The sequence below is a fragment of the Alligator sinensis genome, unplaced genomic scaffold, assembly GCF_000455745.1.
Source record: "Alligator sinensis unplaced genomic scaffold, ASM45574v1 scaffold755_2, whole genome shotgun sequence".
Taxonomy (NCBI): domain Eukaryota; kingdom Metazoa; phylum Chordata; order Crocodylia; family Alligatoridae; genus Alligator; species Alligator sinensis.
The window spans coordinates 3,532,682-3,547,794 of NW_005841883.1; the positions used below are offsets into that span (position 1 = coordinate 3,532,682).

General features: G+C 41.9%; 1 protein-coding gene across 1 annotated transcript in view; it reads right to left on the bottom strand.

Moving 5' to 3' along the window:
- SBF2 (SET binding factor 2) overlaps positions 1–15,113 on the bottom strand; it is a 500,212-nt gene that overhangs the window by 378,246 nt on the left and 106,853 nt on the right.

The following is a 15,113-nucleotide window of genomic DNA, read 5'->3' on the forward strand; positions in this document are numbered from 1 at the left end:
GGGAGGGGGGGTGAGAGACACTATTCATCAATTCAGATACAACAACATTAACTTATCCACAAAAAAAAAAAAATGCATGGAATGCCTTATTGTCAGTCATAAAGGTACTTAAAAATACATTTTACGTTACTCTTTTATCCCAAAAGAAATCGCCAAATAGCATATTTTCTCACATACAACATGTACTTTGTCTCTGGAAAACTGAACATAGAAAAAAAGATTTTTCCAGAGTCATGGCCAACTGCATGACAGAGTTAAATACTTAGATAGCAGGGGTTGTCAACTGAGGGTATATGCACCCCGCCCAGGGGTACTTGGGAAGGCCCTAGGGGGTATGCGCAGGCAGGTGGAGACAGAGTGCTGCCACCCACCACCCTGTGCTGCAGCCTTCCAGGAGCAGGGCTGGGGTGGGGCAAGGGCAGCAGCATCCCTCTGTGGGCCACACAAGCACTGCCCAGCCAGCCAGATGCAAGGCGGGGAGGAAGCTTGCACATGGCAGCTGCCACTGCCACCCACCACCCTGCACTGCCACTGCTCCGCATACGGCCATGTGTCACCCCCACCCCCCCACCATCCCTCCCTGCATCCAGCCACCGGGAATACACTTACTAAAAAAGGTTGAAAACCCTTGCCTTACGGGAATACAGCGTGTCCAGGGAATGTGGCACCGGGAACTTCTGGTGCCAGTTGTTTCACCCAGACTGTCTCTTAGGATGCCACACTTTATGGACAATGACAAAGTTTTAGCTGAATGTAAGATACTGATCTATTTTATTTGTAAAGAATCAAGAAGGGGAGAAAGGAGAACCCTGGCAATTATAGGCCAGTCAGTCTTACCTTGGTCCTTGGGAAGACCTTTGAGAAAATTATCAAGTAGCACATCTGCAAGGGCCCAGGAGGGGAGGTAATGCTCAGGAGCAACCAACATGGGTTCACTGAGGGCAGGTCCTGCCTGGCTATCCTTGTTTCTTTTTATGATCAGGTCACAAAGTCCCTGGACGAGGGTGTCAAGGTGGATGTCGTCTTCCTGGACTTTAAGAAGGCCTTTGACACTGTTTCCCACCACATTCTCTTAAACAAACTTGGCGACTGCGGCATGGATGCCTACACAGTCAGATTGGTGGCAAATTGGCTAGATGGTCGTACCCAGAGAGTGGTGGTGGACGGGCCATTTTCGACCTGGAGGGATGTGGGCAGTGGAGTCCCCCAGAGCTTGGTCCTGGGGCCTGCACTGTTCAACATCTTTATCAGCGATCTGGATGTGGGTGTGGAATGCACACTGTCCAAATTCACTGACAACACCAAGTTGTGGGGTGAGGTGGGCACGCTGAAGGGGAGGGACAGAATCCAGCTAGATCTAGACAAATTGTAGATGTGGGTGGATGAGAATAGGATGCAATTCAACGCAGACAAGTGCAAGGTGCTGCACCGAGGGAGAAAGAACCAGAAACACACCTATAGGCTGGGGGACACCCTTCTTGTCAACACAGTGGCTGAAAGGGATCTTGGAGTCATTGTTGACTCCAGGATGAACATGAGCCGCCAATGTGAGGAAGTGGTCAGTAAGGCTAACTGCACCTTGTCGTGCATCTACAGATGCATCACAAGCAGGTCCAGGGAGGTGATCCTTCCCCTCTATGTGGCACCAGTCAGGCCGCAGTCGGAGTACTGCGTCCAGTTCTGGGTGCCGCACTTCAAGAGGGATATGGCTAGCATTGTGGATGTGTCCAGAGGAGGGCCACTCGCGTGGTCAGGGGGCAGCGGGGCAAACCTTACGAAGACAGGCTAAAGGGCCTGAACCTATTCAGCCTCCACATGAGAAGGCTGAGTGGGGATCTGGTGGCCGCTTACAAACTCACGAGGGGGGGACTAGCGGGAATTGGGGGAGGCTCTGTTCCCCCGGGCACCACCTGGGGTTACTAGGAATAACGGCCACAAATTGTTAGAGAGAAGGTTCAGGCTGGACATTACCTTACAGTTAGGGCGGCCAGGCTCTGGAATGGGCTCCCAAGGGTGCTCTCTCCTACCTTGGGGGTCTTCAATAGGAGGTTGGACAGATATTTGGCTGGGGTGATATGACCCCAGCACCCGTTCCTGCTTGGGGCAGGGAGTCGGACCAGATGATCTATTTATGTCTCTTCCGACCCTAAGTACTATGACACTATTATACTATCCTCATTGGATCTGGAGCTCCAACACTTCGTAAGAATGTAAAATATTTGATTACAGTTCATGGTCATTTTGAATTTTTTGTAACTAATACAGAAGCCTAATGAATAAACTGACCCTCAATTAACTTTTAACATGTTCAGAGCTATCATGCACAAACAAAGATAGAATGAACATTCCCTCTTATGCAGAAGTTAATATGCATTTAACATTGTAAATTTAAAATCTTAACATGCCCTTGGTCTATTCAAAAGAGTAATTGTTTTATCTAAAATGTTTCAATGGAAAAACCACTTCCGTTTGGTTAGAACCTTTCAAAATTGTTGAAGTATTTGGAAGCTTAGTATATGAACACTGACTTTTTTTTTTAATCATTAGGAATCTAACCAAAAATGTCCATGTCCACACAGATTTCCAGTTCAGGAGGAAAATACATCTCTGACTTCTTTGTTCGGTTGGTTTTGCTCACGTAACTTCATATTAACATTATATTAACCTTGGCTACATATGAAAACTAGAGTTGGAATTAAGAGTTTTACTACAAAAAAAAATCATCACATGTAGTACCATATCGTTTCATCCAGGCACATTATTAAAAGAGTATAAGTATACTAAAGATATGCCCCTGTCAGACATTACACTCAAGACATGATTAGTCTGTTAATCGTGTCTTAAGCAGTAAACCAGCCACACACTCATGGTGCCACAAAAAGGGAAGATATACACAAAAACGTGTAATACTTTTGTAGCTCATTTCCATCCCATCTTAAATTGAATTGTGGCAGGGTTAGGAACATACCAGTCTCTCCAACCAACCCCAGTGGGGTCAAGTGATTCCTGGCTGGCTCCACAACTGCGCTAACCTGAAACCAGTCCCAGTGCAGTCTCCACTGGCCAGTGATCAGCTGAATGTCAGCTGACTCCAGGATAGCACTGGGGTTTCAACTGGTCCTGGTACAGTCCCTGGAAACAACTAATTATCATCTGATTGTCAGGCACCTGGCTTTCAACTTACCAATGCAGGAGGAGCCTGGGATCATAATCTTGAACATCCCCTGTACTGAGAAGTAGGGAACACTTGGGATCTGATGCTCGAGCCCACAATCACATTTCCTGCTATTCATGTGTACTATGGCAGGAGGTGCAATCACTGGGATCGGAAATCAGATTCCTTTGTGCCTTCAAATGAACAACTGTCAGTGGCCACAGAAAACTATGGTTTGTGAATAGAAAAGTTTTTAAGACAGTTGGGCTAGGGATAAACATTCAAAAAGCCTGAATTGATTCAATCATTGCAGGTTAGAGCAGAGAGCCCAGACAAGCTCAGCCCAGCAGCAGAGAGAATGCCGGTATGCTAGGGGAGTCTGGTTTCACTTAAACCAGGAAGAGGTCTGGGACAGACATTGCATAAAATGTGTGTCCCTAGCTTTGGAGCAAGTGTTCTACATTCCTTCTTTCAGGCTTTTAATATGCCCAATTCAAAATATACCCTGTTTGAAGATGAACTAGCCAAATATTTTCATACACAATCTTAGTAGTGATATTTTTACCATGACTGCTGTGCTATATTACTAAGAATGCATTGCTGTTTATTTAAATATTTTAATGACCATGATAATACATAAAATGTAGCTCATTTTTTATGCAAGACTTGAGAAATGAGTGAGGTTATTAAAAACATTGTTCTGAGTTTTAATCACAAAGATAAGAACATAACTGACAATAAACCTATTAATGCACATGCAAAAACTACAATATTATCTAACAAAATGAGCAGGAAACAAACCAGATCAGGAACTCAGTACCTATTCTCAGCCATTCCCCCAAAATTTGTAAAAGCAATGAACTTCTCTGTATCATTCTTCTCTCACAAAACAGACTTACAGACATACCCATCTCACAGGTGAAGTACAAGGATTACATTTTAAGTGCTGTATGATATGAAACTACTTATTACAATTTTGATTTGCAAAAAATCTCAAGCACCACTGCTTAAAAAAATGATCTGAAACTTCTCAAAACTTACTGTGAATTAGGCTTGTACTGAACTTGGTTTATAGTCACAAGACTTCTGGGATATTTTAACTTTTGAAGAAGCAGTATTTTAAGTAAAAAGGCAAAAACTTTATATTTTGTCTTAAAAGAGATTTTAAAAAAATCAGTATTATCCTGGTCTACAGAAAAAGTAGTGATAAAACTTGGTTTTCTGTTTGCTAGTATAGTATTCTCAATTCTTACAAAAATTGATACATCAGATCCAAACCATACTCATAACCTGATCATGTTTGGTGTTTTCTTTCTTTTTTTTTTTTTTTTTTTTTTATATATTCTGGGATATTTATTTGTAACATTTAAAATTTAGAAGGGAAGAATTTCCCATCTCATGATCAGTGTATTTGAAGTAACCTCAAAATTAGTAAAGTATTGGCAAGAGTAATGCAGATAAGCCAAAATAACGAAGGCTTAGATTCTAATTAAATACTTAGATTCTAACTTCTAGTTTATACAAACTGTACACTAAGCTCCTTGCCTATTAAAAATCATAACTTAAAATAATAGGTCACGCTATAGTTTTCTTCGTAGGACAATCTTGGCCTATTCTGCCTTCCATCTTTCAGAGACTCCTAAAAATTTTGAACTAATTCAACTTTTAATTTATATTAATATAACTCTAAAGTTAGGTTTCTGCATTTTTCTGAAATATGAAATAAAATCAGTCTTGTAGAAGAGTTGCTACTTTGATTCGATAAGAAACCTTTTCTATACCGGAAGGTTGGCAGCAAGAAAATAAATTAAGAAATTGGCTTTATCCTCCTCTTCATAGACTTCATAGACATTAGGGCTAGAAGGGACCTCGGAAGGTCTGGAAGAGCCTCTGGCGGTAGGCTATTCCAGACCTTGGGGGCTCGGACAGTAAAAAAGTTCTTCCTTATGTCCAACCTGAAATGGACTTGCAGGACCTTGTCATCCATTCGACCTTGTCATCCTTTGGGGCGCTCTGGTGAACAAACGTTCCCCCAGATCCTTGTGAACACCCCTTATAAACTTATAGGTGGCCATCTCACAATGGAGTAAACAAATAAATTTATAAAGCCTCCACTGGTATAAAAAACTGCTACTAGCAAGAGAAAAGTCAAGTTATTTTTTATTAAAGCAGACTCATCATTCAATCAAATCAGGGTCATTCTTATTAAATCAAGTTATAAGACTACTGAACTCAGCCCAATTCATAATCTTTCCTTTCAGTGTCAGGAATCATATTTTAGCTTTACTTAACGTTTTAAGGATTATATTATTCACTGGCAGATATAGGAAAAATAAAAATCTGAAGACATTAATAGGCTTTTTAAAACAATAGGTTTTAATAACCCTCGCTGCACCTCTGTCACCCCAAATACCAAAACTAATTAAAACTACAAATGTAATTTTGCTTTTGCAATGAAGTAAAATGTAACCCATAACAGGTAACTTAATTTACAAGTCAATGATATACTATGCTCGCTATATTACCCAAGTTACAATATGATAATCTTTCCTTTTAAAGCATTAATTTAAACAACACAGCATACTTAAGTAGTAAGACATCACTGGGTGTGTATATGATAGAATGACATGCTTCAGCAGTTAATAATTCACAAGACATGTCATTATTGGCCTATAACACACACCCTAGTGTCTTATCAGGATATAAAATATTAATTAAGAATGAAATATGAGACATACCTCTAGTATGTACCTTTAATCTAAAATTATTAATCCACAAAGTATTTTCCTATGCATCTATAATACACACATTAGAATATGGGAAATCATTCCTCTTCCTCATGATTTTTTTTCTTTTAAGTACTTTTATGGGTTTAAAGGTGACTGCTGATCAATGAGGCATAGTCAACACCACCCCCATCAATGTATCTCTGTGGTCCAAAAGGGACTTTTGAAAATGAGTGGTCATTCTCTCTCCATTCCTGTTTTTCAATCCATGGATTGAAAGATTAAAAGATTTTAGTTAAATTCTTAGATAAACAAATCACGAACTTTCTTAGATATGAGCACCATATTTCTTTCAATTTGAGGCCAAAATCAGCACCATATCTGAAAGTATCTTGACAGAAACAAGACATACAGTGTTATATTTGCCTTAATTGTATTATGGCTCACCTTGGGAAAAATGTAACAATGGGAAAAAGCACAGGGGATACTGGATTTCAGTGACATGCAAGCCAATCATCTATCCTTCACCACAGGGAACTAAAATGAAAGTATTTTAGTTCTATCCAACACCAACAAAATTAAATACAAGAATACCTTCTTTTTTTCCATTCAAAGTCAACCAGCATTATATTTTTAAACAATACAGACACAAGACAATACCTTCTCTTTTGGATATACAATACAGGGTTCTGACTATCACAAGTAACTAATATTGCTTGATCACATGAGCTTTCAGCAAGATGATTCTCACCTTTGATTTTCTTTTAAACCCCTTACAGTTTCACACTATGCAAACACTGCGGATGTTTAATGTTTCTTTGGTTATATGAATTGAAAATAATTTCCAAATTCATGTTAGTTTTCACAATTCCCTTGCCCAAGAAAATAGAAAATTCTAGCTTATATTAAGCATTTTAATTGCAATATGTTCCAAAAAGTATCCAGTCTTTATATAATCTCAAGTACTGTGGATAGCTTTGGTTGAAATAAATAGCTAACCATGATAATATGAAAATAGGTCTTTAAATTAATTACAGAAAAAGTGTCATACTCAGTCAGACCAATGGTCTATCTAGCTTAGTATCCTGTTAGTGGCAAAAGTGGATGCTATATAAGGAAAGCACTGAACCAGGTATCTCTACAGTGATCTATCCCCTGTTCAGTACTCTCCCTAGCATCAACCATTTATTGGGTATGAGATGCCAAATAAAACATCTCCAACCATTCTGTTCCATCACCATTAATAGATCTATCATCCAGGAATGCATCCAGTCCCTGTTTGAATCTGGCTGTGCTATCTGCTTCCACCACCTCCTGCGGCAATGAATTCTACAAGGTAATGTGTATAATAAAGTACTCTCTCTTGTTAGCTTTGTCACAACCCAAAGTTGTGATTTTTGTTTTGTGTGTGCTTTGGCACTGCTAAATTATTTTCCCGCCAAATTGCAGCTTCTTTGCACGGTGGAGTTTTCTGCTGTAAAGGAGAACCTCGGTGCAAGGGAGAATTTCCCGCCAATTTGTAGCTTTCTTTGCATGGTGCATTTCTTTTTGCATCTAAGAAATGCTCGGTGCAAAGAGTTCCCACCATTTGTATGATAATTAGAGCCCCATTATTGGCTTGCGTTAAATTATTCACACGTGGCGGCTAGTGATTGGCTTGCTAGCAGTATAAGAAGCTTGGGTGGTTTCCGCCCAAGTTGGAGAACTCCGAGGAGAACCCCTGCAAGGGAGGACTCCACGAACACCAGGAGGAGGAGACTTCACGCTGTGTGAAGATCTCTAAGCGCTGCGGAGCCTATTGGACCCAGCGCATTTAAAGCAGGCAACAGGGGTCTGATCAGCCTCTAGCCTCTCCCCGTCACCGAGCGCAATCCTCGACATATCCCTCTTCCCTGTGCACAAAAGGACCCACGGAGCCTAGCAAACTTCGTGGGAGAGAGAATAAACGGACCCACAGAGCTTCAACAACTCCGTGGGAGAGAGCGAGTTTGTCGTAGTCCTCAAACGAGGATTTAATCGGAGCTGTGCCTGGAAAACTGTCCAGCCTACACCACGACCATCTTCGGTGTAAGTAAATAATCTTTAAATCAACCATTACACGTCTGTGACTAATTCTAGCGTGCCGCCCTTTCTCTCCGACCCTGTGTGCCCAGGCTACTGGCCACAGCCAGCATGCGCAAAAGGGCCGCGGATCACTCCCGGCCCGCACAAGCTTTAAACCTGTCACCTACCCATTTCAGCGGGTGCCCCCCTAGTTCCAGTCCACACACTCCATGATTTTATAGACCTCTATTATAACCCCCCCCCCCCCCCCCCCCCACACACCACCCACTCTCACCCCACTACCCCTTCAGCCTTCTCCTTTCCAAACTGAAGAATCCTAGTCTCTCCTGGTATGGCAACTGTCCGGGCACCTGGTCATTTCAGTTGTCCTCCTCTGTACCTTTCCTAATTGTACTACATCCTTTTTGAGATGCAGGAACCAGAACTGCACACAGCATTCAAGATGTGAGACCACCATGGATTTGTATAATGGCATGACCCCATTTTCCATTTTGTTTTCAATTTCCTTATTAATGAGGCCCAGCATTTTATTGGATTTTTTGGTCACTGCACACTGAGTTGATTTTTTTAAGGAACTACCTACACTGACTCCAAAGTCTCTCTCCTGGGTTGTAACGGTTCATTAATTTGGTATCATCTGCAAACTTTGCGATTTCACTGTGCACCATTATTCCCATGTCATTGATGAAAATATTGAATAAAACAGTGCCCAGCACACATATTGTTAAAATACTTTTAAAGCATTTCTGAGTTTAAATGTAGTATTAATGGTATACTGACACTCAAATGAATGATTTCTCAAAAAGATTGTTATACACTATACCTTGTGCCACGCATTCAACAGCTACTTCTAGAGAAATTTGTTGTTAGAATACTGCCTCAATAAGGACATGTCTAAATATGGAAAAAATATTTACTCCCCATTTACCTCCTGAGAATCCTGGCAATTCTACCATTATTTGGGATGAGGAAGTCAAATTTAATACAAGGAATATAAACAAATATGTGACAGGCCCAACAACAGATCTTAGAATTTACAAATGCCAGCAAGTCTCTGCAAGTATACCAGTGCAGCCAAAATTAAGGAAATAAGCTCTTCTGGTATGTAGTTATAGCAAATATGCATGAGATGATGCTGAGAACTAGACAAAACTGGCACTTGGAGAATTTTAAAACAAACACCAGAAGCAACAAACATACTCTGTAACCCTAGTACCCAATTGCAAACTGCTATTTTGATATAAAAATATATTCTTTAATTCATTATTCAAGTCTAAGTTCTGTTCTGCCATTAAAGGTAATGAATTCCTAATGTACAAGTTGAAGTAATTTAAAGAAATAGATGTGTTTTGTTGCAAAGAAATGAAATCTCAATTCCCAAATAGGTTTGAGATAGAGAATGCATCATATTAGGCATTAGCTCTTGATTTGCAAGGAAACTATGGACGTGAGCAAAAATGTATGGTTCTAGTGGAACTCAGTCTACCACCTGGAACAGGAAATTAATCTACGTATAAAGCAATGACATGGTAAAAATTTGTTAATATAGTCTATCTAGATCAATTATACTGGATTCTGTTAAATTACAATTATTTTACTGTTTCTTTTGTATTTGGGTTGCCTTTGTTTAAAGCAATTGATTTGGTAACTTTCCTTGCTCCCATCCAACATGAAAACATCCTCTCCCTCACTTAAAAAGCAAACAAACAAGGAATAGCCAACTTCCTTTAGCCAGACAGTAGGCTGGCAAGCTGGATGAAGCAGCTCTACAGGCCAGATCTGCCCATGGCCCATACAATTGATTCCCTTGCTTAAGAGGATCAAAGGCAGAAGTTACATTTACTGCACAATTCATGCACGTTTTGCATGAAACGATAACATTTGCATAAATGATAACATGAAAGATGATGAAGCAATTTATCATATAATAAAAAGGACAAACCCACCTCAATGAAGTTACTCATTCAGTGTGGAACTTCTTTGTGGTGGGTATGCATCATGCACTCATTTCAATGTCTGGCAATACTGAGACCCTCTGCTATCCCACAGTACGTTCCCTCTCCCCCACCTCCCCATGCAGCTGGCTCATTGACAGCTGAATGTAGTATCAGACTTAACTGATTTGGGTCAAACTGGTTTATGCAATGTCTGTCCCAGACCACTTGCTGGTTTAAGTTAAACCAGACTGCCCCAGCATCCTGGCGTGCTCTCTGGGCTGGGCAGGGCTCTGCTCCACAGCAGAGATGACCCCTCCCCTCTGCTCCCTGGCTACAGCTCGGCAGAGACTGCAAGCAAATGTTTGGCTTCCCCCTGCTCTCCCCACCCCCTACTTCTTGATAAGCAGAGACTGCCCCATCCCCTCTGCCTTACACAGGCACCTCTCAGCATTAGCTAGCAGGCCACATGCTGGCTATGGTCCGTGCTGTGGCAGATGGGACAAAGGCAGAATCAACAGGTAGCTAGTAATGTCACTTTGTTATTGTCTTAATAGGGTGATAAACACTGTGTTATCAATTCCCTGCTGGGCTGGTCAGAAGCAGGGGGTGCTCCCTAATGCGAATGCCCTGCCAAGGCCTGGCCACGCCCCCTCAGCTAAGCACTGCAGAAGGGAAGGGAGGGCTGCTCTAGCATCCTCTGGCTTCTAACCTGAGCCACTGCAGGCATGTGCCTGCATTTCTGGCATGTCTTTACAGTTACAAACTGATTTAACCTAGCCAGGTTAGACTCACCTGCAAAGACTGAATCAATTCAGGCTCAGGCTTTTGAATGGCTGTCCCTAGCCTAAAAGGCTCATAAGCCTTGTTCAATGACAGGCTCCCCTGGAGCTGGGGGAACTACAGAGCAGCCTTTTATCACCCCCTGGCTAGAGAACATGACATTGTCACCCTCCAGCCAGGGGGCTTTGAATGCCTGGCTGCCCACAGCATTTTATTTTTGTTGTACTAACAAACTCTGTAGCAGGACAAAGGTAACATCTGCCAGGAACCATAGAGAGCTCCCTAGGGTGGACAACATAAGTGAAAAAACACTGATACAATGGTGAGAGTCTACTACAGACCTCCCATCCAAAGTCAAGAGCTTGACCAGGAGTTTGCCCGGGAACTGGCTGAGGCCGCATGCTCCAGGACCATGGTTGTCATGGGTGACTTCAATTATCCAGACATCTCATGGGAAGATCACTCAGCAAAATCTGAGCAGTTGCAAAGCTTCCTATCGTGCTTGGATGACCTCTACCTGACTCAAGCAGTCTACAGGCCAACAAGAGGTAAAGCGCTGCTCAACCTGGTACTGGCTACTGGGGATGACCTAATCGGCAACCTAGTGATCGATGGGAAGCTGGGTGACAGCAACCATGAGTTGATCACCTTCACCATCCACCATAAAGCTGGCAAGTCAGTCAGCAACACTGAAGTCCTTGATTTCAGGAAAGCCGACTTTGACAAGCTCAGGAGGCTCATCAGTGAGGACCTAAGGGACCACAACCCCAGGGGGAGGGGAGTTCAGGAAGAGTGGTTGCTCCTCAAGGGAGCGATCCTCAATGCACAAGCTAATTCTATTCCATCTCAGAGGAAAGGCAGCCAGAGGGCACAGCAGCCCCCCTGGCTCTCCAGGGATCTAGCAGACCTCCTGAGGCTAAAAAGAAAGGCTTACAAAGGATGGGATTCACCTCCAAGGAGGAATATTCTGCACTGGTCCGGTCCTGCAGTGCAGAATAGAATTAGCACTGCAGGACCTCCAACTAGCATTCCACAGCTATTGCAGCTTTGACAAAGGAAGAACTTGAAACCTTGAAGCATATACAAACGTGGAAGGAGGCAGGGTCTGTACACACACACACACACACACACACACACACACGCACGCACGCACGCGCGCACACACACACGCACAGAGACGCACACAAATCCATAAAATGAAGAACTGCAGTGTGCTCAGTTACAAACTAATGAATGACTAGTTTAATGATCTCTAACAGGAAATTAAGTGACTTCCTTGCAGGTTTATCTTGTTATCTATAATGGGTACATAAAAGAGCCTTTTTAAAAGATCTTCTGTAACCTTGCTTGTCTTCAAGATGATCAAAATGTTTGCAACTAAATACCGTAAATTTAGAAGGGATCTCTTTACAAGAGTAGCACCCAACTTTCCAACCCTGCAGGCCAGATGAGTGGCACAGGGTCAGCACACAGGATCAGTCCATGGGCACGACCCTAAGCATTGACCTAATCCCTCACAACCTGAGCTGGCTGCATGCTGGCCTGACCTATGCACTTGGCTCTAGCAGGGCCACATTACCCAAACCACAGGACTCCCCACAGTTTTGGAAATTTAGGAGCAGAGAAACAACATTTAATGCTACCACCATTCCTCTGCCGCCAAATTTCTATACCCTTGGAGAGCCCTGCAGACTAGACGATCTGGCTCCATGAGCCAGATCTGGCCTGCAGGCTGAGGATTGAGCACCCCTGCTTTACAGCATTATAAATCTTTTAGGACAGAACATCGGAATGAAACTGTGCATTTTCTGACAAGAAGGGTTAGAGTGGCCAATCAAAAAGAAATCAACATAAACAACTGTATTATTTCCTTACTATGCAACACTTATATAGAAATAATATGTAATATTTGTAAAATACTACATAAAATATTGCATGCACAATATTACAGAATCAGAAAGAAATTCACCAAAGCACTGATTTTCAAACAGAGGTATATTAGCATGAACTTTTGACCACAGTATTGGCTAGCCAAGCTGTAATACAATCTAAAGCCAAGCCATCTATTACTTATAAAAGAACACCGGGTTTTAGATTCAGGAACCTACAGCTAAAGATATTCTTATAGATTTATTAATTTACATAAAATTTTTTCTCTCCTGTGCTCCCCCAGCCATCCTTACAGGGGGATCTGAAACCAGATTCTTTACCTAACACGCTCCTTTTAAATCACTGTATCACAAAAAAGAGCAAAAATCATTCTCTAAATTTCCTGCTTGAAGTTGCTTCTGGGATTGAAAAGATCCCAACAGGCCTTCAGCTAGTACAGCTTGCCCCATGCTTCCCTTTCTCACTCCCCACCTGGGGCTAGGGCAAAATGTTGCTCTTATTTCAGCTGGAGCCAAAACAAACCATCTATTAAGTTTTAGGTCTGCCCTCAGCTACTTAAATAGCAAGACTGAGGATGATTAAATATGACATATAGAATAATGTATGTAAAATAATACATAAAATATTGCACATACAATATTGTAGAGTCAAAATGAAATGTATCTTGGTACTGATTTTCAAATTGAGGTATATTAACACAGAACTTTTGCCATAGTATGGGGTAGCTACTTGTAATACACACAATTAAAGTCAGCCCTTCTATTGCTTAAAACAGCAGTGCCCAAACTTTTGGCCCTGCAGGCCAGATGAGTTGCCTAGGGCCGGTTCACAGGCTGTACAGGACCCAGGGTCCCAGCACTGCCCCCCACCAGAATTATGTCTTGGGCACCTGACATCACCCCTTCCTGCTCCAATGCACTGAGACTGGGCTCTAGCACCACCCCATCCTGCCCCTGTATGCCAGGTTTGGGCCTCAGGCACCCAGCACCACCACCTCACACCCCCCATGCACCAGGATCAGGTGCCTGATGCAGTGCGCAGGTCCAAGCTCTCCCCACAGAACTGGAAATATGACAGCAGGGGAATTGTGCCATGGCTCCCTCACCCCAAATTTCCAGACCTATGGGGAGTCCTGTCAACCCGATGAGACAGTGCTGTGGGCCGGATCTGGCCCACCGGCTGGGGTTGAGCATCTCTGGCTTAAAAGAAATATGCTTGAGAATCACCAGGTCTTAGACTGAATAATTTACAGCTAAAATAGAAAAGAAAAATCTTATCTAAGCCATCAGAAGAAACTTGGATTAAACCTGACACAACATACACAAACAATTCTGATTTAAATCACCAAAATACTTAACTGTGTAAGATAAATTTCAAGATTCGCTGTGGAACTGATGAAACATCCTTCCAAAAGAGACTATTAACAACATTCTTATAAACTGGCTCAAGGAAATATAAAACTTCATTTAGCTCTCTTTAATTTGCTTTTCTTTGAATTGCTAGAAAACATTCCAAGCTGATTCATAACCATAGGACTAGCTCTCCATATAAATCAATTCTGGATTCCTAGAATGTTCATACTGACCTGGTTCAAATTTCACAATCTTATGTTTAAGCCAATAGACCCCACTAGATTACACACACATTATTTCTTTCTGTTCCTATTTATATAGTCTTGGAAATTATGGTGTCTTATATTTGTGACAACTCAGTAAGTGGGTATGGATTCAACAGGCGCATACTCCCTAACCCTTGCCTGAAATACCTAACAGAAACTTAAGCCAGATCCTAAAACATTTAAATAAACTCATACATTGTAACATAACTCTTCTTTTCGTACCATGATAAGTGCCTGCTCCTTAGGGAAAGGTTCTTACTTAATATCTATGATGAGAGATCCATGGAAATAAAATGTTGCATCAGAGCTTAAAGATACACAAGCAGCTTGAAATCTGATCTATTGTAAAAAATGAACTGAAAAATAGTGTCAAAGCACTATATCCTCAAGTCTTCATCCCCAGTTTTATGTTTACAATTTTCCTATTTTGATTTTTCTCCACCCGTCTGAGGACTGTGGAAAAGATCCGACAAGGAGCGGGAACCGATTATTTGGGTGAAGCCATGCAATTACATGTTTGACAGCAGTGAGAGTCCTGCATCTTTGTCCTCTCAGGTGACAGACCTCATGCGTTGCCTATCTAAGGCTGGAATATTTCAATTCTCTCACTCCTAGACCAGGACATATGCTAAGTTATCCTTTATGTCAATGACTTTTAGCCTGCAAATCTGACTGAGTTCAAGTACCCTGCATGTTTTGCCTTGGGAGTCTGATTAGACACACAGTGACCAAACAGCCCTTTCAAAACAAAAGAGCAAAGTAGAAACAAGATTTTCAAAGAAAAAATTAGGATTTTAAAACAGTCCACATGTCCATCTTACCTGAACTTTTTATCTCTAATGGTAGCTAAGCCTAACTTCTTATCTACCTAGGTTCTTAGGCCTGGGTAGATAAGCCTAACTTCTCAGGTCCTTCCTTAGGGTTGTTTATGTTTCAGTCTCTTT